This window comes from Erythrolamprus reginae, chromosome 1, assembly GCF_031021105.1.
Source record: "Erythrolamprus reginae isolate rEryReg1 chromosome 1, rEryReg1.hap1, whole genome shotgun sequence".
Classification (NCBI taxonomy): domain Eukaryota; kingdom Metazoa; phylum Chordata; class Lepidosauria; order Squamata; family Dipsadidae; genus Erythrolamprus; species Erythrolamprus reginae.
The window spans coordinates 89,170,630-89,194,554 of record NC_091950.1 but is presented as its reverse complement, the minus strand read 5'-3'; the positions used below and the strand labels follow the sequence as shown (position 1 = coordinate 89,194,554).

Genomic DNA, 23,925 nt, shown 5'->3' with positions numbered 1-23,925 from the left:
CTTTAATTGACTCCGGAGACCTTGGAGTTATGCGTTGCCGGCGCTTCCCCCTTCTCCCCCCCCCCCACAATAGCCCACCTCCCCCCCCCCTGTTCCTGCTGCTGCTGCAGGATGCGTCGTCCCCCGGCCGTTCCCAAATTCATTAAAAGTGGGAGGTCCTGCTTCTTTTATTTATTGGTCTGAGACAGAGAGGGAGAGCTCCTCCTCCTCTCCTTCTTTCCAGCTCCCTCTCTCCCAAATATTTCCCTCTGTATAAATGCGCCCGAGAAGGGAGCTGCATGCACGGAAAGTCGGGGAGGCTTGCGTTGCAAAGTGAGAAAGGCGAAGGAAAGCTTACTTGCCTTCTCTCTCCCCCCCTCCCCATCTCGTTTTAAACAAGGGGAGGGTAAAAAAAAGAAGAACCTTCCGTACTGTATTCAGATCAAGACTTCCTCCCCCCCCCTCTTAGTTTTCTTTCGGTGGCTTTTTCGGATCCGTCTCCTTTAGGCGAAAACCCAGGACTCATATTTTCCCCAGACATATTGAGCAAGTTGATTTCATTTTTTTCCTGCGGGCAAAGCTGAGACGGCTGCATAGAGAAAGAGAGACAGAGAGAGAGACAGAGAGAGAGAGAGGCTAGCACTAATAGATTTGTACAGTACATCTTTTTTCAGTGTTAAGAGAATATACTGTATATACTCTGTGTGTGTGTGTGTGTATGTGTGTGTGTATACATACATATATACATACACATACATAACATACATACACGTATGTCACATGTTTTTGCTGAATTTGAAAATTAAAGGATATGATAGATAGAGAGATACATACATTCATACATATATGGAATGGAAGGAGATGCAAATGTGCATTGTGGAAAATAATTACCACTGAACTCAGGCTAAATTCACTGAACTCCCAGATTTGACTACACAGTGCTCTCCATCAGAATGCTGCATCTGTATCGACACTCTTTCGTTTATATTTAAAAAGCATTTCTTCACCCAACTCCTAAGGTGCAAGCAGTTTTGGTTCCCAGCTGTGCTTACTTTATTCCAAGCCACCATGGTAATTTAGCTAATTCAAAGATAGTGCCGCTGGGCATATTATACATGTGCATAATGTGGGAAAGGGAGTGGAGTGGAGACTAAAACATAGTCTTGAAGTTCAGAGAAGTGAATATGGAAAACTGGATGTTGTAGATCAGGTAGGAAGCTGTTACTTATGTTTCAGTTTAAAAAGCAGTGGTTGTGATTGTAGATTTGCATTTGTTTTAAATGCTCTTTTTAAAAGAAATAAACAGTGTACTTTTAATTGCGTCTATAGCTATTGAAGAATTGGGAGTTGCAGTTATTAATATATTTGCACTTTTTCAAAAGTCAGAAAAGATTTACAATAGAAAAAGTGTCTAATCTTGACTGATGTTATTCATTTTGGTTAAGCCTTTCAGCAATTTTATTCATTTTGCAAAGAGTTTTGTTTTAAAATCTGCAGTGATTCTAAATCGGCAGTGGCTAATCTGTTTTAACTGCATTTTTGGTTTTGGTGATAATTGAATTTTAGTCTTTGTAATGTGCTTTCTGCTAAATAGATTGAGTTTTGTTAGATTATAGTTGCCTAGATCAGTGTTTTTCAACCAGTGTGCCGCGGCACACTAGTGTGCCGTGAGACATGGTCAGCTGTGCCGCGAAACTCAGAGAGAGAAAGAAAACAAGAGAGAGAGAAAGAAAGCAAGAGAGAGAAAGAAAGAGAGAAAGAGAACAAGAGAGAAAGAAAGCAAGAGAGAGAGAAAGAAAGCAAGAGAGAGAGAGAGCAAGAAAGAGAGAAAGAGAACAAGAGAACAAGAGAGAAAGAAAGCAAGAGAGAGAGCAAGAGGGAGAGCAAGAAAGAGAGAGAAAGAGAGGGAGGGAAGGTGGGAGAGAGAAAGACATAGAGGGAGGTAGGGAGAAAGAGCAAAAAAGAGGAAGGAAGGAAGAGAGAAAGAAAGGGATGGATGGAGAGAGAGAAAAAAGAAGGGAGAAAGAAGGAGGGAAAGAGAAATAGAGCGAAAGGGAGGAAGAGAGAAAACTTTTTTGTCCAAACTTTTTTGAGCCACCCCCCCACACACACTCAATGTGCCCAAGGATTTTGTAAATGTAAAAAATGTGCCCTGGCTCAAAAAAGGTTGAAAATCACTGGCCTAGATTGATGTGAAGATTGATATGTTCTCAAATTGGTTCTTCCAGGAGAAAATGTTAATTTGGACCTTACCCTCATTCAATATTTGAGTTGTCTGTGACCCATGTGTTCATCTCTATATGTGTAAACTTTAAATAAGTTTCATTAAGTATTTTTTTTTCTTTTTAGCTTTTTAAGTTATACAGTATCTATGTATAATTTTACTTAGAAATAGAAATTAGTTTTATGATTTTGGTTTCTAAAGTTCCCTATGAAGGAAATATGTATGTACAGTAGTAGTTTTTATTGCTAAAGTATTTTGACTTTTTATAAGCTAGACTTCAGAACTCAGCCTTGAACAACTAACTAAAATACCTTTGACTCAATAGAATGATAGTCAAACAGAAAGTTCATGTGCATATTGCTATTTGAAAAGTTCACATTTCACTTAGCATACAAATGATCAGAGATTATTATCTTGGGGAAGGTTAGAGTATAATTATTAATTAATAAACATGGATTAATTGATAGTTAGAAATTTCTAATGTTGCAATTTCTAGAATTTATAGAGTTTTTACACTTAAGCTAAACTTATAAAAATATAAATTTCATATATTTGGGTAACTTTACTCATCTATTGATTTTCAAAACTTGCAAGCGTGTCTTACCAGTTTCATTTTAACTGCTAGCAAGAAAATGGCCTAAGTAGGATTTTGCATATAATCTCTGATAGAATTGGAGATACCTAATTTTTGCCAATTTCCTGTTTCATCTCACACACCAATCTGGAGAGTTCTCCAAAGGCTCTGTATTAAATCTGGTTGAGGAAAGTTAAAGGGCTGTGAAGGGAACAAGGGACTTGATGAAATTGCCTCCAGCAGGAATGCTGCTGACTCAGAAGTATTGCCTGGACTGAAGAGTTGCTCTGTTCACAGGTATCAAGTGAGATATTAAATCCAAAGTTTTTTTATCTTTATCATCTGAACACTTGGATTTATTCCAGTTTAATTAAACAGTATTTTTGATTGATTTGAGCAAATTTGGTAGAGAATAGTAATGTTGGTTTCATGTAAATTATTGAGATTATAGTGAATTAACAAATGTGTTTGATAGAAAACGTTCAGCTTTATTCATAGAGATTTAAGATAAAGTGATTGCTTACTAGCAGATGCAGCTACAACTTTGGATTTAAAAGCTAGAGCAAATCCAAACAGCTTATGGCGTATTTCATTTTCTCCATATATAGATGCACTTCTGCTGAAATAACTTTTACATTGGTGTCCTCCAAATATGTTGGACTGCAGTTCCTCTCTGATCCTCAGCAAGCAACCTACACTTTTCCTGGGGCTGGTTTATTTGCTTGGTTCATATGGCTGCTGATTCACCAATGACTCAATCCATTAGTGTAGCCATTGATCATGTATGATGGGAACAATAATGTAGCAAACTGGCTGTCCATAAGTTTTCTTTAGACTGAGGGATTGTTGCTTGTTCAGGAGTCTAAAGAACAAGACAAAGAACAGAGTTTATTTTAAATAAATTAAAGTTTGAGAACTTAAACACAAATGAAACATTGTATAGACTTGTTTCTGATATTATCACATATCTCTCTGTTGAACTGTTTTGTGTGTAGGCATATCTCACACACACACACGCACACACACCTCTTTTAAATAAATAATTTTTGGATAATTTGTCATTCTAAATCATGAATCATGTTTTAGTTTTTATCCAATGATATTTCCCCTTGTTTGAATTTAATGTTTGTGTAAGCTCAGCTAGAGGGCTTTCCTTTTGTGTTATATGGCTATAGGACAGTGATTACCCTCCCTTGGCTCCAGGAAAGTCTTTGGAACCTGAGGAGGATGAAACACGAGCCTACTGGGCCCACCAGAAGTTGGGAAATAGGCCGTTTGGGTGTGGGCACTCACACATGCACAATAATGCACGTGCATGCTCTTTTGGCACCCAAGGAAAAAAAGGTTTGCCGTCACTGCTATAGGATATATAGAACAAATTAGAAAATTAGAATTATTCACATCAAAAGTTGACAAAGTATAGTCTGGGGAGCCTTGAGGGTCAGAAGCCCACAAAGTCAAATAAATACAGACTTTACAATTTTTCAGTTTTAATAACCCACATAACCCAAAGCACTTTGGGGTCCTCAATCATTTTTAAATATGTAAAGGAATCCTGAGACTGAAATGTTTTTGAACAGCTATTTATATAATCTGTAAGAGCTGGAAGAGGTAGTTGATCCTGCCTCAAATTACTTTTCTGTTCATCTTCATTTATAGTTCTGCAGTATTTTTTCTCTGTGAAAGAAAGTGTTTGCATAAGGGTTTGCTACTTAATATTCACTGCTTACAGGATATTCAGGATTTCCCACTGAGATGTAGACATAAAAATGTCTGTGTTATTTAAAATGTAAATCATAAAGGGTGGTTTCCTAATAACTGTTTATTTACTGTATTTATTATGAACTTCTAAGTGGCTTACTGAAATAGCATATGCAACTTTAAAGCAACATCAAGTTATCAAAATGAACAGATATATCTCATAATAAATATGTTGCATATAATACTGTATGGTCATAACAGTCATGATGTCTTGTAATAGCAAAGGGGGACCGCCTTCTGCCGCATGAATCCCAGCGACCAGTTAGGTCCCACAGTGTTGGCCTTCTCCAGGTCCTGTCAACTAGACAATGTTGTTTGGCGGGGCCTAGGGGAAGAGCCTAATCTGTGGGGGCCCCGGCCCTCTAGAATCATCCAATCCCACCCAGAGATTGCATTGCCTTTCGTAAAAGTTTAAAGACTTTTGCTGCCAGGCTTGGGGCCATTAGACTCTTGCCCCCTGGCCAACAAGTGTATACAGTGATCCCTCGATTTTCGCGGTCTCGATTATCGCGAAACGCTATACCACGGTTTTTCAAAAAATATTAATTAAAAAATACTCCACGGTTTTTTGGCTATACCACGGTTTTTCCCACCCGATGACGTCATACGTCATCACCAAGAGTCACTTCTCTGTCTCTTTCTCTTTCTTTCCTGTCATTCTCTGCTTCAATCATTTTCTCATTTCTCTTTTTTTCTCCCCTTTTTTCTATCATTTCTCTCTCTCCACTCTTCTCTCTCTCTCTTTCTTCCTCTCTCTCACTGTCTTCCTTCCTTTCTCATCTTTCTTTCTCTCTCTCTTTCTCTATCTTGCTTCTTCCTCTCTCACACTCTCTTCCTCCCTCTTTCATCTCTTTCTTTCCTTCTCTCTCTTTCTCTATCTCTCCCCCTCCTGCTCTCGAGCTGCAAACGGCGGGCGGGCGGGTGAACAGGCGAGCGGCAAACGGCGGGCGGGAGGGTGAACAGGCGAGCGGCAAATGGTGGGCGGGTGAACGGGCGAGCGGGCGGGCGAGCAGCGAACGGCGGGCGGGCAGGTGCTGGGGGGGCGGGGGCAGCCGGCATTCAAAGCAATCTGTCGGCTTCCGCACTCTCGTCGCTCCCCGCCTCCACCATCTGCGCATGCGCAGCCATGGAAAAAAGGTGCGCATGCGCAGATGGTGTTTTTACTTCCGTACCACTATACCACGGATAATCGATTTTCGCGGGAGGTCTTGGAACGTAACCCCCACGAAAATCGAGGGATCACTGTATGTCTTGCTGTATGAATGGGAATGAATGATTTTAGTGTTATTAGAGTTTTTAAAGTTTTTTAGAAATATTAATTGAATTTTTTGATATGTACATTGTATATTGTTTGATATGTTGTAGCCGCCCCGAATGCTCGGAGAGGGGCGGCATACAAATCCAATTAATAAATTATAAATAAATCAATAAATAAATTTCATTCGCCCCAAGCTCAGGACTATTTCTCATTCTCACCTTGGGTCCCAAATGCATGAGTTGGAAAAACCCGTGTTTTCAGAAGTTTCCTAAATATTAAAAGTGAGGATTCGGTCCTTAAATTTGGTAGGAAGGTGTAGTAGAAGAGCTAAGCTGCTGCACAGAATGCACCCCTGCAATCCCTGCTTCTTTTACTTCTTGATGAATGAAGAGCAACAACACTTATAAGTGAACAAGCATTCTTAGCAAGCACACCTTACTTGGAGGTAGTCAGGCCTCAAGTCTTACATTGATACTTTATTGAGTCATAACATCTCTAAACCAGTCTCTAATTAAAGTTGAGGTCTTTATGAGCAGAATGAGGAGGTTTATGGATTAAAAATTTCCCATGTTTGTACAGTAAATAGGAAAGTCATACTGTAAGTATGATTGCATATAATTTTTAATGTTTTATCTGTACCAAATTATGTATAAGCTACTGTGAATAAAATGAAATCCCTATTTTAAATAGCCTCTCTCTGGTTTTGTTCATTAACTTTCTTATGCAACCCAAGTGGTGTCTTTTTCTGTATAAGTTCATTCTTTAGTTTAAAATAAACTTGAATAGGGTGATCTATTGTTCTATTCTAGTTTTGAATTATTTTTAAGGCTGAATTTATATTAAATAACATAACGGGTGGGGAGGGGGAGATATGTGCCAGATTGTTCTGAGTGCCGTGTTTCCAAGGTGACATGACTCAGTAGTTTTGCTTCTAAATGTGCTCTGTTAATTGATATAGCATTCACTGGTTTATATTCCTATGAGTTTCTAAGTAAATATCACAATAGTTATTAATCATTTAACTATCTTAATATTGAATCAGTTACTGCTTTAATAATCAAGTAATGGTACAGTAGTGGGTATGAGAATTATTAGATTGCACTGTAGTCATTTTCCTGTTGCATTTGGTTTCAGGTTTCTTCAGCTGCATTGTGAAATAACTTCCTATGCTGGTTGCTACTCAGAGGTTCACAATAAGCCATTCAGCAGCATGAATTATGTTAATAATGATGAAACCTGCAGACAGTTTATGTAACATTGATGCTTTTCATAGATTTTACCTAGGCAGAATGCTCTCCCTTATGTAGTGACTGGATGAATGGAATGCTTGTGTCTGGTAAAATATTTAATTCAGTTTATTTATTTTAAATTATTTGTACGCAGAGTTCACAGGTCAGTTTAAAATACTGTACTCAAAAAGTACATTTAAAAATAAACTTAAAACAAATTTCAAAATAATAATGTGGGGCTGATATATTAGTTGTGTGGCAGCACAACAACTAAGATTTGAATGAAATATAAGTTAAATTGGGAATATAAGTAGTCCTCAACTTATGACCACGATGAAACCTAGAATTTCCATTGTAAGTCATAAGGTCATAGGTTGAGGCACTCATGTGATATATTTTTTTATGACCGCCATTAAGCAAATGCTGTGGTCATTAAGTGAACATGGTTGTTGTTATGCAAATGTTGCGGTTAAGTAAAACCCATGTATTCCTATGGGCAGTATTTTTGGGAAACTGGTCAAAAAAGTGGGAAACTAGTAAAAAACTTTGTAAATTATGAATATGTGACTGCAGAATACTGCAACTGTTAATAAAGATGAGAAAATTACCTAGTGTTCAAAATATAATAGTTGTGTCTTTTTGTGTAATGACGCTATAGAGCATTGCACACCAAGACAACTAGACACAAGAACAGTTTTTCCTGAATTCCATCACTCTGCTAAACAAATAATTCCCTCACCACTGTCAAACTATTCACTAATAGTGCATTACTATTACTATTAGTCCTCTCATTGTTCCTATCGCCCATTTCCTCCCACTTATGACTGTATGACTGTAACTTGTTGCTTGTATCCTTATGATTTATATTAATATCTTTTTCTAATTGCTTATTTGTACCCTACGACAATCATTGTTGTGTCTCATGATTCTTGACAAATTTATCTTTTATTTTATGTACAGTGAGATCATATGCACCAAAGACAAATTCCTTGTGTGACCAATCACACTTGAGCAATAAAGAATTCGGTTCTGTTCTGCTCTGTATGTGAATGAGCTTTCATGCATAAAAGCTCTTGGAACTTTGGAATCAGATTATAAGTAGTTTTAGGGAGGTCTTGAACAGTCAGTAAGTGATTGGTTGTTAAGTGAGGACTAACTGTACAAATATTCTTTGATGTAAAAGAATATCAAGTTTTGGCGTTTTCGAACAACTGACAATATTAACATTAAATAGAAATTAAAGATGTTTTAAAAGTACTAACGGAATGCAAGTTCTTGCTTTCCAGAGACTGACCTTTATTCCATGTTTTTAAAAAAATCATTCAAACTAAATATGTGCAAGTATATCAAAAATATATATCTCTAAAGACATGCAGCTTTTTCCATATATTGTATTTCTCCTTGTTTTTTAATTGAAAGCTGGTAATATGATTCTAATCAACTATTTCTATCTCTGCCTTATTCCTTTCTAGATTTATGTCATAGAGTACATTTAGCTGACTAATGCATTTATCCCCGGAAATGAGGTGTGTGTTACATCCATTTGTCATGTGTAAACTGATGTGTAGACTTCCTTGCCAAAGGGCATAGTGTTATGCTGTAGCAAGAGTTATAAGTATTACCAAAACTGAAATGATTCTGTTCTCTAGAAAATGTTGCAACAAAATCCATTGCATTGCTTCAAGAACTATAAAACAGAATAGCTGCAGAATGCCACAAAACTGCTCATGCATATAATCTATTCTAGAAATTCAAGCTTTAATAAGTTTTTGAATGATCATATGAAAAGCTTTTCCTCTTCATGTCATAGTATATAATCTTTCTGGTATACAATACTGGCTGGAAAGAACACTGCTTAGAATTAGATGTATGATAACACATTTTATATTTTGATTCAAAGATCTGTATTGTATCAGATGTTCCTTTTGCTTAATTCTTAATTCATTTGACTCTAGCTTTGGATGCTTATTTTTAAGCATCCAAAGCTTGGAAGCCCATAAAGTTTATCTGTTTAAATGATTGAATAGAAACACTTAAAATTAACTCAGTTTTGATGTATGTGTTTTGAAATACTATTGCTATTGTTAATTGGCTAATCTGTGCTTAATGAAACTCATTTTAAATATCTAGTTTAATTCATTCAATTTGCCTATAGTAAATCTCTTCCTGATTACTTGTTTTTGGTAAATCTCCGAGTCTTCAGAGAGGGGCGGCATACAAATCTAATAGATAGATAGATAGATAGATAGATAGATAGATAGATAGATAGATAGATAGATAGATAGACCAGCAGATTTATTGGGTACTACTTCTTCAATGTATTGTAACGCAGATTTAAAAGAAATCTTAGAGACCATCCTATGCTCCTACCTAGTTTCCCCCCTACATTTCCAAAACATATATTTTTATTAGTTTATTATTTATTATTATTATTTATTAGATTTGTATGCCGCCCCTCTCCGCGGACCCTCTCCAAGGATATTTGTTTTACTGAGATGAAAAAGTCTTTAATCTTTTGGGTTCACATATGTGCAGTGAAAATTTGGTAATAGTCTACTTCCATCTTCAGCCAATCCAGAATATTTTGGTGCGCACAATTTTGAGTATGCCAGTGTACTCTCACTGTTACATAAGTTGTTCTGGACCTTAGAATTTGGGTTCAATTCAAAGTATTAGTTGTCATTTTTGAAATCCTGTATGTCACAGCGCTAGGTTTCTTGTGGGACTGCTTTTCTCTTGTGGTTTCTGACCATCTTATCATATCTGTGATGATGGTCATGTTCTGAAATCCCTTCTGTGAAACTTTCTTAACTATTGGGATCCAGGAGACATGTTGTCTCTGTCAACCTATTAGATTAATGCACTCATGGACAATATGTTTTATTTATAGTGTCCTCTGAATTGTATGGTCTGTTAGAGTGTTTTGTGTTAAATTAATTGTTCTCACCCTAATTGCTATCAATACTTAATCCCATTGCAGGATTTAGCATAACAGCATTCTAAATCAAAATGACTACATACTGTCAATTCATGGTGTCACATAGAAAGGAGTTTTCAGAGTTTCCATAAAGAGAATGGAGGCTTGATGGATATTCAAAAGAACAATTATTTAAATATATATTACTGTCACTAGAGTAACAGCAGTTTTGATTGAATTCTTTAATTAAGCTTAGTCTTTTTAGGAATTCTAAATTTTAAATTCTAAATCATAACTTTCCCTTTTTGGTATATAGTTTTATGTGTAATAATACAGAATGAATAAACCTGAATTTTAGTATACAGAAACTGACTGCTTCTTGGCTTTTTGAGGTGCTGCGGGTCATGAAGTAGAAATAGTCTATGATACAAATATGTAAGTTTTATTATGTCCACTTATTATATTGACATCCGGAACCTCATGAAAACAGATTATTTGCACCTATTTAATGGTAGTTGAGGGCTTTGAAAATTTGTTTGCTAATCGTTAACATTTCCCCAACTAATTAATGGCTTATTCCCATCTATTGTATTAAATTCTCTGCTGAATCAGAGTTAATGAAAAAAGTGAAATTAAACTAACCAACAGCATTGGACCAATTGTTTTGAACCAATTTTTTCAATTTGAGAGCAAGAATAAAACACTAGAAGCTATTTCTTGTAGTATTTATTTGTTTACTATATATTACTTCATTCAAATTTGAATAGCTATCTGCCTTAAAAAAGTGATTTTGTACTGTATCTCAGTGCAATAAAATAGCACCTATTCAAAACAACCAAAGTTTTAAAAAACCCAAAACACATTAAAAGACCAATAAAAGTACCTGGAATTGGGTGCTTTGTGAAAGAAAGGATCAGTAGATCCTTTTCTCTATCTTGACTTATTCATGTTAGCCAAGAGTGAGTAGAGATGGATCAAAATAGTGTTGAAAATATTGCTGCATGTATACCTTAAGAAAAGTGTTTATTCGATCAACAATCAATAACATTTGACAAAATATAATACCAAGCAAAAATCAAATAAAAATACTAGTATAACAAAGATAAATGACTAAAACCCCTTCGGGGTTGAAAAAAGCAATAGCGGCAATATTTTGGTACTAAGGGCAAAAACACAAGTTTTGGTCTTTACTAAGAGAGTGGTTTAATAAACCTAAAGAGTAAAAGGGAGCAAATTAGAGACGGTTACTGCGTTTAAATACCTTGGAGTAGTTTTCAATTCTAAAGGCACCTGGAATGCACACCAGAAATATATAGTGCAGTTAGTTCTGAGGTCCATAAGTGCTCTTAAGTAGTTCCTTTACACAAGAGGAAGATAATTAATCCCTGCAGCATTAAAACTTTTTGAGGCCGAACCACTGGCCCAAATCATTTGTGGTGCATTAGTAGGAATTTATGCAAAGGGGGATGTCCTGGAAACAATTCAATCAATTTTTTGAGATCAATTCTTGCTCCACCCAGTGCAAAGCAAACACTCAGTTAAGTCTGGAGTCAGGAATATGGCCAATCCTGGTAAGGACCTAGAATTATTGGCTGGAAATCCAATTCTTCCCAGACTGACCCCTGTGGTTTTAATAGACATTTTCCCTTCTCCCTGTAAATAGGCCATACGGCAGAAACTCGCATTAGATGTACTTTCTGTACTATTCCTAATTTCTTTAGGATATGACCAAAAAACTACTCACCCAAAGAATAAAGGACTATGGAGTTTCAGGCTGAAGTTAATAGGCTGCCCCAAAGTGGCAGAAATTGGATTAATAAGGGCTCTTGGGAAACAGCAAGATAGCTACAAAATGTAATTTTCTCCAAGCTGAAAATAGCATTTTTCAAAGCCAGGCATAACATCTTAACCATCCACATTGCTGCAAGGCAGATACTCCAAAATCCCATTAACCAAGCATACCTGCCCATGTGGTGACAAGGAGATTGAAACGATTTTGCATGTATTATTACTCTATAAATTCTACAGGGATATTAGGTCTGCTTATATTCTGTTCCTAATATGTAAATTTTCAGGAAGGCTGGACAGTTTCTAGATTTGCATCGATCATGCAACCTATCGTGAAACCCTTTATCACTTGCACAGTGGCCAAATTGTGTGTGGCTTCAAGGAAATTAAGGCACAACTGGTCACAGAAATAATCACTTCTGTTTTATTGATCACTTTAGTAGTAATACATATGAACTACAGATAAACCTTGACTTACAACTGTTTGCTTACTGATCATTTGGAGTTACAACAGCCCTGAAACATGATTGGTTTTCACACCTGTTGTAGCATCCTCATAGCAACGTGATTAAAATTCAGACCCTTGGCAATTGGCATGTATTTTTGATGGTTACAGTGTCCCAGGATCATATGATCAGTCACCTTTTATGACCTAGCATGCAAAGTCAATGGGGAAGCCAGATTTACTTAACAGTTGTGTTACTAATTGAGCAACTGCAGTGATTCATTTAATGTCTTTGTCCAAGAAAGATTGTAAAAGGGGGAAAAACTCACTTAACTTAGCAGTGGAAATTTTGAGCTTGACTATGGTCTCAAGTCGAGGACTGCCTGTATCTCATTTTAGGTGAGGCATATTTTTACTTCATAGATTACAATATTTTAGATCTATATGTTCATGGGTAATTAAACACAATTACAATGGATTCTGTTATATTTTAATTTAGTATAACCCTGATTTTGGTCGTGAGAAGCTGGCAGGAGGTGTCCTCACTGAATGACCATGAGATTTAATTAAAGCAGCTTTGATTGCAGGGATTCATATTTGTTAAGAGATGTGATCGTTCTTTAAGACCACATCATTTAGTGAGTGAATTTGCAATCTGAATTCCATTGCAAGATTAAGGCTACCTTTCATGGGGCAAAGTGTCTGAGAGGGGGACGCTTCTGCAGCTGACAATATCCTTGGAAAAGTTGAGTTACCTTAATAGATTTCATCTTGGATTCAGAACTACTTTTTTTTGACTTCTCACCATAATGGTTTTCTCATCTTCCCTCCCGCCTCCTGATGTTAAAGGATGGGGACTTGTGTACGGTAGCATACTAATGCAAATAATGCAGCAATAATGAGCCGGGGTGGCACAGCAGGTAGAGTACTGTACTGCAGGCCACTGAAGCTGACTGTAGATCAGTAGGTTAGCGGTTCAAATCTCATCACTGGCTCAAGGTTGACTCAGCCTTCCATCCTTCCAAGGTGGGTAAAATGAGGACCCGGATTGTGGGGGCAATATGCTGGCTCTGTTAAAAAGTGCTATTGCTAACATGTTGTAAGCCACCCTGAGTCTAAGGAGAAGGGCGGCATTGAAAAATTGAATAAATAAAATGAATAATAAATAAATATGTCATTGCTTTATATTTGCATCAATCAATTTTTTTAGATTTAAGGGATAAGTCTAGAAAAGTTAAGACATAGGAAATTTGTATTTTTAACATTGTACCGAAAAATCATTAAAATAAACTCAGAGTAGTCTTTCATTTGTTTCCCAAATGTCTCCTAGATTTGTGTGACTTCATTTTAACTGATATCCAGAGTGAATGGAATAATAGTTTAATAATAAGTCACTATTCATTTCAGAATATTATTAAATCATTGTAAAAATATGGATTTTGTTTTTTGTACTGCTTGTATAAATACTGTTGTCTGATATTTCGAGCATTTGTCACAGCTGAAGTTAAAAGTTGCTTGAGATTTTATGTGTATGCCTGGGAAAGAATATTCAAGGTGAACCCCATTGTATACTCACCTGGAATTAAAACCTTTGAAATTCAGGGGGTCTTATCAAGGGTGGCTTTATATTTACCTCGCTGCCAGTTCACTTCCTCCTGCACCACATGGCAAAAAAACAAAGCTGAGAAACAGATGGAACAGATGCACAATGCCGGAACTCAACTTCTGCGCATTCAGGAAAAAAAATTCAAAAACAAATGGCGGCACCCATGGACCGGCACCAGATGAATTGAGTCGGTGACATTACGATGTCACCAGTGGGTCTCTACCAGTTCTATAGAATCGGTCCGAACCATGAGAAACCCACCCGTGTCTTACTTTTTTAAATAATCAGAAAAAAGTGACTTAGGACTGTTTTTCCACACTTATAACAATTGCAGCATGCCTGTGGTCACGTGGGATTCAGATCCTTGGCAATTGGCCTGTATTTTGACAATTGCAGGATCGTGGAGTCATGGGATCACCTTCGGTGACTTTCTGATGAGCAAATTCAGTGGGAAACCCAGATTGGTTGTACAATGGAGCAAAATACACTTTAACAACTGTCTTGCTTAGCAATGAAAACTTTGGGCCCAGTTGTAGCGGTAAATCTATAGTTGATAAAGAGACATACTCTTAATAATTGCAATTATCTCTATGACTGAAGTTGGAATTCCTAAGAGAGGAGGGCTAATACTAATTTTCTACTCATAAGGCTCCACCAGTATTCTGATTCTATTTTAACCCATCTGAGAAGAAGAAGAATTCAATGTAATTTAATTAATTTGACTTCTGTGCTGCCCAACCCCAATGGGACTCAGGATGGCTGACTACAGTAAATAATATATACAATAAACAAAGTCAAATATTAGTTAATAAGAACAGTAAAACCCATGATAAACCCTAATTAATTATCCAATCAAACACAGATGCATACAAAATCAGTTACAATTGCTATATTCATGGCTGCCAGGCTTGCCGGCAAAGCCAGGTCTTCACGGCCTTTTGGGAGGACAGTAGTGTGGGAGCAGTACAGATATCCGGGGGCAGCTGGTTCCATAAGGCCGGGGCAGTCACAGAGAAGTCCTACTTCCCCCAGGACCATCCACCTACATTGTTTAGTCAAAGGGACCTGGAGAAGGTCAACTCCTTGTGATCTAATTGGTCTTTGGGAGGTATATGGCAGTAGACAGTCTCATAACTAGACTGGTCCTAAGCCATGTATATTATATTTAAACTTAATAGCCAAATGAATGGAAAAGGGAATTAATTAATTAATTGTTAATTTAATTTATAGGCCACCCAATTCCCTAAGGACTCTGGGTGACTCAATTATTATTTCTCTTCCTCCCACTTTCTGTATATTATTTCTCTTCTGTAATTGTTATTTCTGTAATTATTTATGTTACTTCTATAATTACTATTTCTCTTCCTCCCACTTTCTGTATATCATTTCTTTCCATATAGAGAATGGGCAGGAACCAAAAAAGGCAGGGAGGATTTTTTTAAATTTCACTGCCCCCCCCCTCCAATCCTCTTCATACTACCGGTAGTACATCTGCTGTTTTACTGATTATGTCAAAGGAGAAACAAAGAGGGAAAAACCTGTAGACAAACCTGATCAGTAACATTTGGGGACTGTAGATAATCTAAAGCAGGGGTCCCCAACCACCGGGCCGCGGACCAGTACCGGGCCGCGGGGCATGTTGCACCGGTCCGTGGAGTCAGCAGCTGCCAGTCCTCCTGCCGCCGCCCCCTCCCTCCAGTGCTTCATCTCCCGCTGGGAAAGAGGCCTCGGGAGGCAGGTTCTGCCGGCCACAGGGCGATGGACGGGACAGAGGGGCGGGAAGGACCGGGAGGCTCAAGCCTCTTTTGGCTTCTGCCGTGGCACGCCTTTGCGTTTTTGGCTGGGGGGGGAGGCAGGAGGGCTGGCCTGACCCCCTCCCTCCAGCGCTTCACCTGCCGCCGGGCAAGAGGGTTTGGGAGGCAGGTTCTGCCGGCCACAGGGCGATGGCGGGAAAGAGGGGCGGGAAGGACCAGCACCCCCATGCTTAATCCCGCCCACAACCACACCCCTTTCCGCCCCCACCGGGCCATAGAAAAATTGCCTTGCTGAAACTGGTCCCTGGTGGAAAAAACGTTGGGGACCACTGATCTAAAGTACCGTAGATTGACTTGAGAGACAAAGAACCATGATCATTAAAAAGGGAGCAAGTTGTAATCTAACTACTGTATATACAATTTCATTTTTTGATAATACAGTTGAGAGGATATATTGAACCCAGAACTTTCCAAATCTGCTGCGTTTGATACCAGTTCATGAGTTGTGTGTGTATGTGTGTGTCTGCCTGTTTGCCTCTGTCTTTTGGCTTTGCTGAAAAATACCTCCTGTTGGCAAATCATGAATGGGTAATGTAAGACGCCTTGATAGCTCTGAAGAGACTGATACATTGTACATAGCTGCAGGTGGAAAAGAGCACTTAGTAATTCAAGAAAAAAAAAATCTATATAGAAAGTAATTTGTAGCCCTTGCCAGCATCTTTGAGGTCTAAAATAGCGCAAGATGATTTGTGAAGGGCAAATAAAATTCTTAATAATTAGAGATCAATCAGTTTGATGTCAATACTGGCTAAAACATTCGAATGGAATATTAAGCAGTTGTTTTGGGCAAAAGTCAACATGAGTTTATCAAGAACAGTGTTGAGGGACATATTGTAAGAGCACTGCTCTTGGCCCATTTCTGTTTAACATACAGTATATGAAAGATTTGAGTGAGAGAGCAGACAATATGATTGTTGAATTTGCGATTGATATATAGAGCATTTCAGGAAGTGGTTAACCATCTGAAAAAGGAACAGAAACAGCAATTTTAAACAAGAAATCCGTGAACTCCAAAGCTTATAGAATGCAGGAGTGGAGGACACTTCACTAGCAGCAACACTTTATATGCATATATTTATTATCCCATTTTTATTTTTGTCTAAGTCAAGGAAATGTCCATATCTTATACTCCCATCTCCTATTTTCTCCACAAAGCCCTATGAGGTGGTTTGGCCTGAGAGATAGTGATTGATCCAAAGTCACCTAGCCAGCTTCTATATCTAAGGGAAACTGAAGCTTTTCTGGGTTCTAGACAGGGTTTTCTGGGTTCTAACCTTAGCTACTGTACCGGATTGACTCTCAGAAACAATATGTGTGCATTTTGGTAGATCGCACACTGAAAATGAGATAAGATTGCCATGCAGTTGCCCAAAGCAAATGTAATTCTAGGGTTTAATGACAGAGGTGTAGTGTCATGATGGAACCACACCTAGAATATTGTGTTCACTTCATTTTAAGAAAAACGGTGATTAAGTGGAGCATATCCAGAGGAGAGTAGACAGGTTTATAAGGCACTGGTAGGAAAAACCTAGGAGGTGTGATTGGAGGCATTAGGTACAGTATATTTAGCCTAGAGAAGAGAAGATTGTGGACATGATGTCTCGGCTCAAATTGTTTAAAGCAGGACTGTCAAATTCCTGGCCCATGGGCCAGATGTGTCACAGACTGGTCACGCCCATGCCTGGTTTAGGGGGAAAATAAGTCACGTGACACCACCATAATGACATGGTTTTTCACAGTCCTGATTTAAAGGATTGTTATAGCAGATGAAGCAGAATTGTCCCTGAAGTCAGAATAAGAAATAGTGGGTTCAAATTTCAAGGCTTCTGTTGTAAAATACATGAGTTTGTTGTTAACATAATTCTTTTTCATGTTAGTGAATGGAGATGTTTGACTTTCACAGTGCCAAACAAATTTAACAGGCAGTGTAAGATACTACTTTTGACAGTTAAACTTGAATGTGAAATTTCCCTATTTCAGTAGAATAAATATGTAAGATTTATCAAAGGAATTCCTTGAGAATCGTTGTTGTGTAAATTAGAAATACATGTTGGAAGTTCAGCAAAGTTAAAATCTGTCTGATCACAAACTTGTTAAGATGATTAAATTATTTACTTTATCTTAATAAAACATTAATGGTACATAATGGAATTATATAATGAATGTAAATATGCATGGAAGAATATACAGATTATTTGCATATTTTTACAGCAATGGTTTAATAAGGGAGTGAAATTAAAACATTAATGTAAACAAACCTAAATGAGAAGAGATTTAAACTGGGCATTTTGTGGTTCTTATCTTACTCCTCATTTAATAAATATTTTAAATAAAAAAAATTAAATTAAAACATAGTGAGAGGAAATGCATCAGAATAATATAGGATTGTTCTTTATTTGCTAATTTGCAAGAGTTCAGGCTTGCCAAATTGGGAAAAGTATAATGAAGTAACATTGCATAACCAAAGCAAATTATGGTCATGACCACAAGGGCTGCCATTAGTGGTCAAGGCAAGACCGTCATCGAGTGCCTGGAATATACTCATATGCTCATATGGTCTTATGTGTGTATGTGTTTTGACACAGCATCTTAGGATAGCTTATTCTGTAATTTTAAATGGTTGTTAGGTGACCTATTGTAGGTTGCAGACTAATTGTACTAGTTGTGGTACTGTGACCTTCAAACATTAAAATAAATATCTGGAGTTCTCAAAGTTTTTTAGTATCTGAGTACTTACAGGACATATTGCATTATGGGGCAAGCTTAAGATTTCTTGTGTGATATATTAAATTGTAATTGTGTAAGAGTTGTCTCCTGTCAGTCTAGTTTGTAAGTAATAGATCATCAAAAAACCTCATGATATTCTCATTACATCACTCTCTAATGTGTAGGTGAATATATTTTGTAATATGTGTATAGCAAAAGTGAACTTAAAAGCATTCTAATTTACATCTAGTTTCCTATAGAATACATATACAGTTTTATGCTGTATAACAAAAAAGAGGTTTCAATGTATCTAAGATGTTAGTTTTCTATTGATTATTTCTAAATCACAATTTAGGCCATGGAATTATATTCATTTTATTTTATTATTTATTTTTTTCAAATTTATAAGTCACCTCTCTCCTGACTGACTCAGGGAAGCATACAACAGTAAAATGAATACAAAAATAAAAAGTACATACAATAAAAATGAATTCAAAATCTAAAACCCAATATAAAGCAAGCATACAACTATCACTCAGAGCAGAATGCCATCACTCAACGGCCCCAGTCCTGCCAGGACAAGTGTGTTTTCAAAGCCTTTCGAAAAGCCAGAAGGATTGTGGCGGTGCGAATATTGGAGGGGGTGTTTCCAGAGGATTGGAGCTGCAATAGAGAAGGCCATTCCCTATGGTCCTGCAAGCCGGCATTGCTTGGCCGATGGGACCCGGAGAAGGCCAAATCTGTGCAATATAATTGGTCGCTGGGTCTTATTCCTGTCTTATTCCCATATTCATGGAAGAGGTTTGTTTGTTTCAGAAATCAAAGAATCCCACATGATTTTGAACTAATCTCTGTCCTCTCCCTAATTGATTTATTCTGCAGGTGAACTATCTGGATATACCATGCTTAGATGCTGAAAAAAGGAATATCAACTGTAAAATGATGTTTCTGTGTGATTAAAACAATATATTTGAAGGTAAGATTATAATATTTAAAGCAGTATGTAAATACAGTGGTACCTCTACTTACGAACTTAATTCGTTCTGTGAAGAGGTTCATAAGTAGAAAAGTAGAAGAAGCAATTTTCCCCATAGGATTCAATGTAAAAGCAAATAATGCGTGCAAACCCATCCCAAAAGTCACCCCTTTTGCCTTGTACTGCTGGGAATCCCCGCCTCTGGACTTCCGTTGCCAGCCGAAGCGTCCGTTCTTTTGCTGCTGGGATTCCCCTTAGCCTCCCCTCACTGGGATTCAAAGCGGCGCCGGCAAAAACAAAGGGAATCTCAGCAAGGGGAGCCTCAGGGGATTCCCAGCAGCGCAGGAACGGGCACTTTGGGTGGCAGCAGAAGTCTGGAGGCAGGGATTCCCAGCAAGGGGAGGCTTATGGGAATCCCAGCAGCAAAAGAATGTGTGCTTTGGGTGGCAACGGAAGTTCGGAGGTGGGGCATCCCACCGGCAGCGGCTCGGGTTTGTAAGGTGAAAATGGTTCGGAAGTAGAGGCAAAAAAATCTTAAACACCGGATTCGTATCTCAAAAGGTTCGTTGGTAGAGGCGTTCGTAAGTAGAGATACCACAGTACTTTATCATTTCAGTATTTTATATAAATAAACTTGATGTTTACAGCACATTGCTGAACTCTTCAGTCTGTTCCCAAACTGAAGCTTCCCAGATGTGCTGATTATTATTCTTATGAAATATAACCATTTGGAATGCATAAGATTTCTATGACTATTCACCAACTTCAAGTTCATATGTTTGGAATGGGCAATTATAATAAAGTGAAAGAAAAAATAAAATAAATTGTAGACCGTCTTGAGAATGACAACCTGTATTCCATAGCATGCAACTTTTCTAATAATAATTTTATTAAACTTATCAAAGTATAAAATACAACAAAATTAAAACAGTGGGAAAATAGAGAAGAAAAAGGAAGAAAAGGGGGAAAAAGAAAGAAAAGCATTGACAAGCACAAAATTCAGAAGCGGTTTCCAAGTAACAATAAAGTTGGGTATATTGTTTTCTTTGCTTAGAGCAGTTGATTTAGCCATCTGTGACAGTTCCATCCATTTCTAGCTATTTGTCTATTGTAAGAATTAGAATTATCTTTCCAAGGCAGCCTGCAACTGTTAAGATGAAGACTTCTGACACTATTCTTGATTGATAAATACAGTTTTGAAAGAAATGAGGTTCATTTGCTTTCATTGACAGAGTGTTTCCTTATTGCCTGGTAGTTGGTGATTAAAGGCCAGGGCCATTAAGAACAATAGAGTTATGCTTACAAGGTAAAGAGCCTTGAACATTTTTTTTCTCCTCATAATTTTTTAAATAGGGAGGAAGAGGAAGGATATTAATGAAGGATGAAATTTTATAAGCAACTAAATAAAAAATATCTAATATATCTAAAAGACTTTACAGTGATACCTTGTCTTACAAACTAATTGGTTCCGGGACAAGGTTCTTAAGGTGAAAAGTTTGTAAGATGAAACAATGTTTTCCATAGGAATCAATGGAAAAGTGATTAATGCGTGCAAGCCCAAAATTCACCCCTTTTGCCAGCCGAAGTGCCCATTTTTGCGCTGCTGGGATTCCCCTGAGGCTCCCCTCCATGGGAAACCCCACCTCCGGACTTCCGTTGCCAGCGAAGCACCTGTTTTTGCGCTGCTGGGATTCCCCTACAGCATCACAAAAACATGGAAGTCCGGAAGTGGGGTTTCCCATAGAGGGGAGCCTCAGGGGAATCCCAGCAGCACAAAAACAGGCGCTTTGCTGGGAACGGAAGTCTGGAGGCGGGGCATCCCAGAGGCGGCGGTGGGTTTGTAAGGTGAAAATAGTTTGTAAGAAGAGGCAAAGAAATCTTAAACCCCGGGTTTGTATCTCGAAAAGTTTGTATGACGAGGCGTTTGTAAGACGAGGTATCACTGTTTATAGGCCCTTATGATACATGCTTTAAAGTACATATGTTTTGGTTTTTATGTAGGGATATATTCTGAGAAACAAAAGGATAAAAGCAAAACTTTGCTTGGCTAAACCAATACAGGTAGTCCTCAACTTACAACCATAAGTGAGCCCAAAATTTCTGTTGCCAAGCAAAATATTTGTTAAGTGAGTTTTGTCCCATTTAATGATTTTTCTTGCCACCGTCATTAAATGAATCGCTGCAGTTGTTAATTGAGTCACACAGTTGTTAAGTGAATCTGGCTTCCCCACTGACTATGCTTATAAAGTTGCAAAAGTTGATTGCATTATCCCGGGACACTTCAACCATCACAAATATGAGTCAGTTGCCAAGCAAGAATTTTGATCACAATGGTTGTAAGTGTGGAAAATGGTTATAAGTCATTTTTTTTAATGCCGTTATAACTTTGGTCACTAAACAAATTGTTGTAAGTTAAGGATTAGCTATGCTATTTTGCTGAGCAGGTTTTTGACTGGCACTTCAGAATCATTTTTGAGGATGGTCCCTCACATAATAAATGCAAAAAAACCCTCGATTTTCGCGGGTTCAAACTTCGCAAAAAGTCTATACCACGGTTTTTCAAAAATACAGTGGTCCTCCGAGTTTCGCGATCTCGATCATTGCGAAACGCTATATCGCGATTTTTCAACCCGGAAGAAAAAAACACCATCTGCGCATGCGCGCCCTTTTTTCTATGGCCACGCATGTGTAGATGGCGCCGGGCAGATCAGCTGCTGGGCGGCTTCCCTGGGTCTTCCCCCTCTTGCTGGCGGAAGGGCGAGCGGCATCAGCGAGGAGTTTGCGTGGGCGGCGGGGAAACCCCAGCGCCGCTTCCCAGCTGAGTCCTGAAGCCAAACGCGGAAGTTCGCTTCAGGACTCAGCTGGGAAGCGGCGCGAGCGAACGGTGTAGGCGGGCGAAGGGCGGGCGCGCGGGCAGGCAGGTGGCGGACAAGCGGCGGGCGGACAAGTGGCGGGCGCGGCAGCAGCGAGGAGTTTGCGTGGGCGGCGGGGAAACCCCAATCTTCGGCTCCTCGCTGCTGCGGCGGAAGTAAAAACACCATCTGCGCATGCGCAGATGGTGTTTTTACTTCCGCACCGCTACTTCGCGAAAAACCGATCATCGCGAGGGGTCCTGGAACGGAACCCTCGCGATAATCGGGGGACCACTGTATTAATTTAAAAATACTTCACAGTTTTTCCCGTCCAATAACATCATATGTCATCACCAAACTTTTATCCACCTTTAATAAATATTTTTTTTAAATAAACTTTAATAAATAAACATGGTGAGTAATAATCTAAATGGTTGCTAAGGGAATGGGAAATTGTAATTTAGGGGTTTAAAGTGTTATGGGAAGGCTTGTGATATTGTTTGTAGCCAAAAATAGTGTATTTACCTCCGCATCTCTACTTTGCGGAAATTCGACTTTCGCGGGCAGTCTCGGAACGCATCCCCCACGCAAATCGAGGGAACACTGTATGTATTAATGTAGAAACTAATATGTTTCCTGCACAAAATGGGCAATAATGTTTCCTGGGTACTGTATGAACCACAGTCTCTGCATGTTTGTATGTGTGCATGCTGATTTTTATTTGTACTTGTAATTTTTATATTTTTACTGCCAAAATGGGATGGCATGATGGCTCAGTAGTTAAGGCACTGCTCTTGTTGACTGGGGAATGGACAGCCCAGGTCCAAGACTCAAACATTGTGTGATGGATAAGAACCCATCCTCACTCAACTTGGCAGTTTGAAAGCATGCAAATCTGAAAGTTGATACATAGATGCCATTTTGGTGGGAAGGTAACAGCACTCCATGATGTTATACTGGCCACATGACCACGGAAACATAATTCGGAAAGCACTGGCTCAGTGGCCCCTGAAACAGAGAGGAGCAGCAGCCCCTACAGTCAACAATGACTAGTGTAATAAAATCTGCAGGGACTCTCTTACCTTACTTCCTGCCAAAATAGTTTAGCAGAGGGTATAAATTATTATCCTTACCATTGTTAGCCCTCTGTAAGCATACATTTTTGGTGACATATCCCTTTTTTCATCTCTCAGATTTTGCATTTAAATTATTTCCAAGTTTCAGGAGTTGTCAGTCTTTTGAGGGCTTTTTTGAACTTCTTCCAACTTTGCCTTTAATATCTTCTTTAAAAAAAAACAAAAAACTTCCATGAAAGATGAACTATGTTTTCTGTTAATATTTTTTACAATGGAATAATACTTATTGGTCTGAGTATATTAAAATCATTTTTTAAAGGCCAGAGTGAACCAGGCTCAGATCTAATAATGTCATTTTAACAGTTATCTTTATTGCACTGTTGAATTAGTCTGTTTTCTTAGCATAAGGTTATCCAGTGGAATCCTTAGGATTATAGATTACTAAAGATTTTTGTTCAAGAAGAGGAATTTTTTCCACAGTATCAGGATAACTGCTTATGGTCCCAATATTGAAATCTGTTCTTTATGTGTATCATATGATCTTCCATCTAACATAGATGGCATAACCTTTCTCTAAAAAAAAAAGAAATAGGTACATATTTTGGTACTTGTCACTAATAATGTTAGCTTTCCAGGGGGAGATTTGCAGAATTAAGATATATTAGATTTAGATAAGTTTTAAATTTTTAGATAGAATATTATACTCTATAGAAATGAGAC

At 38.1% G+C, this 23,925-nt stretch overlaps 1 protein-coding gene across 1 annotated transcript in view; it reads left to right on the top strand.

Annotated features, from left to right (window-relative positions):
* The window catches only part of SIPA1L1 (signal induced proliferation associated 1 like 1), a 187,161-nt gene that overhangs the window by 521 nt on the left and 162,715 nt on the right, over positions 1-23,925 (top strand). Inside the window, exon 2 of the mRNA XM_070758535.1 lies at positions 19,184-19,277. The gene's annotated coding sequence lies outside the window, so the exon portion shown is untranslated. The remainder of the gene's footprint in view (positions 1-19,183; positions 19,278-23,925) is intronic.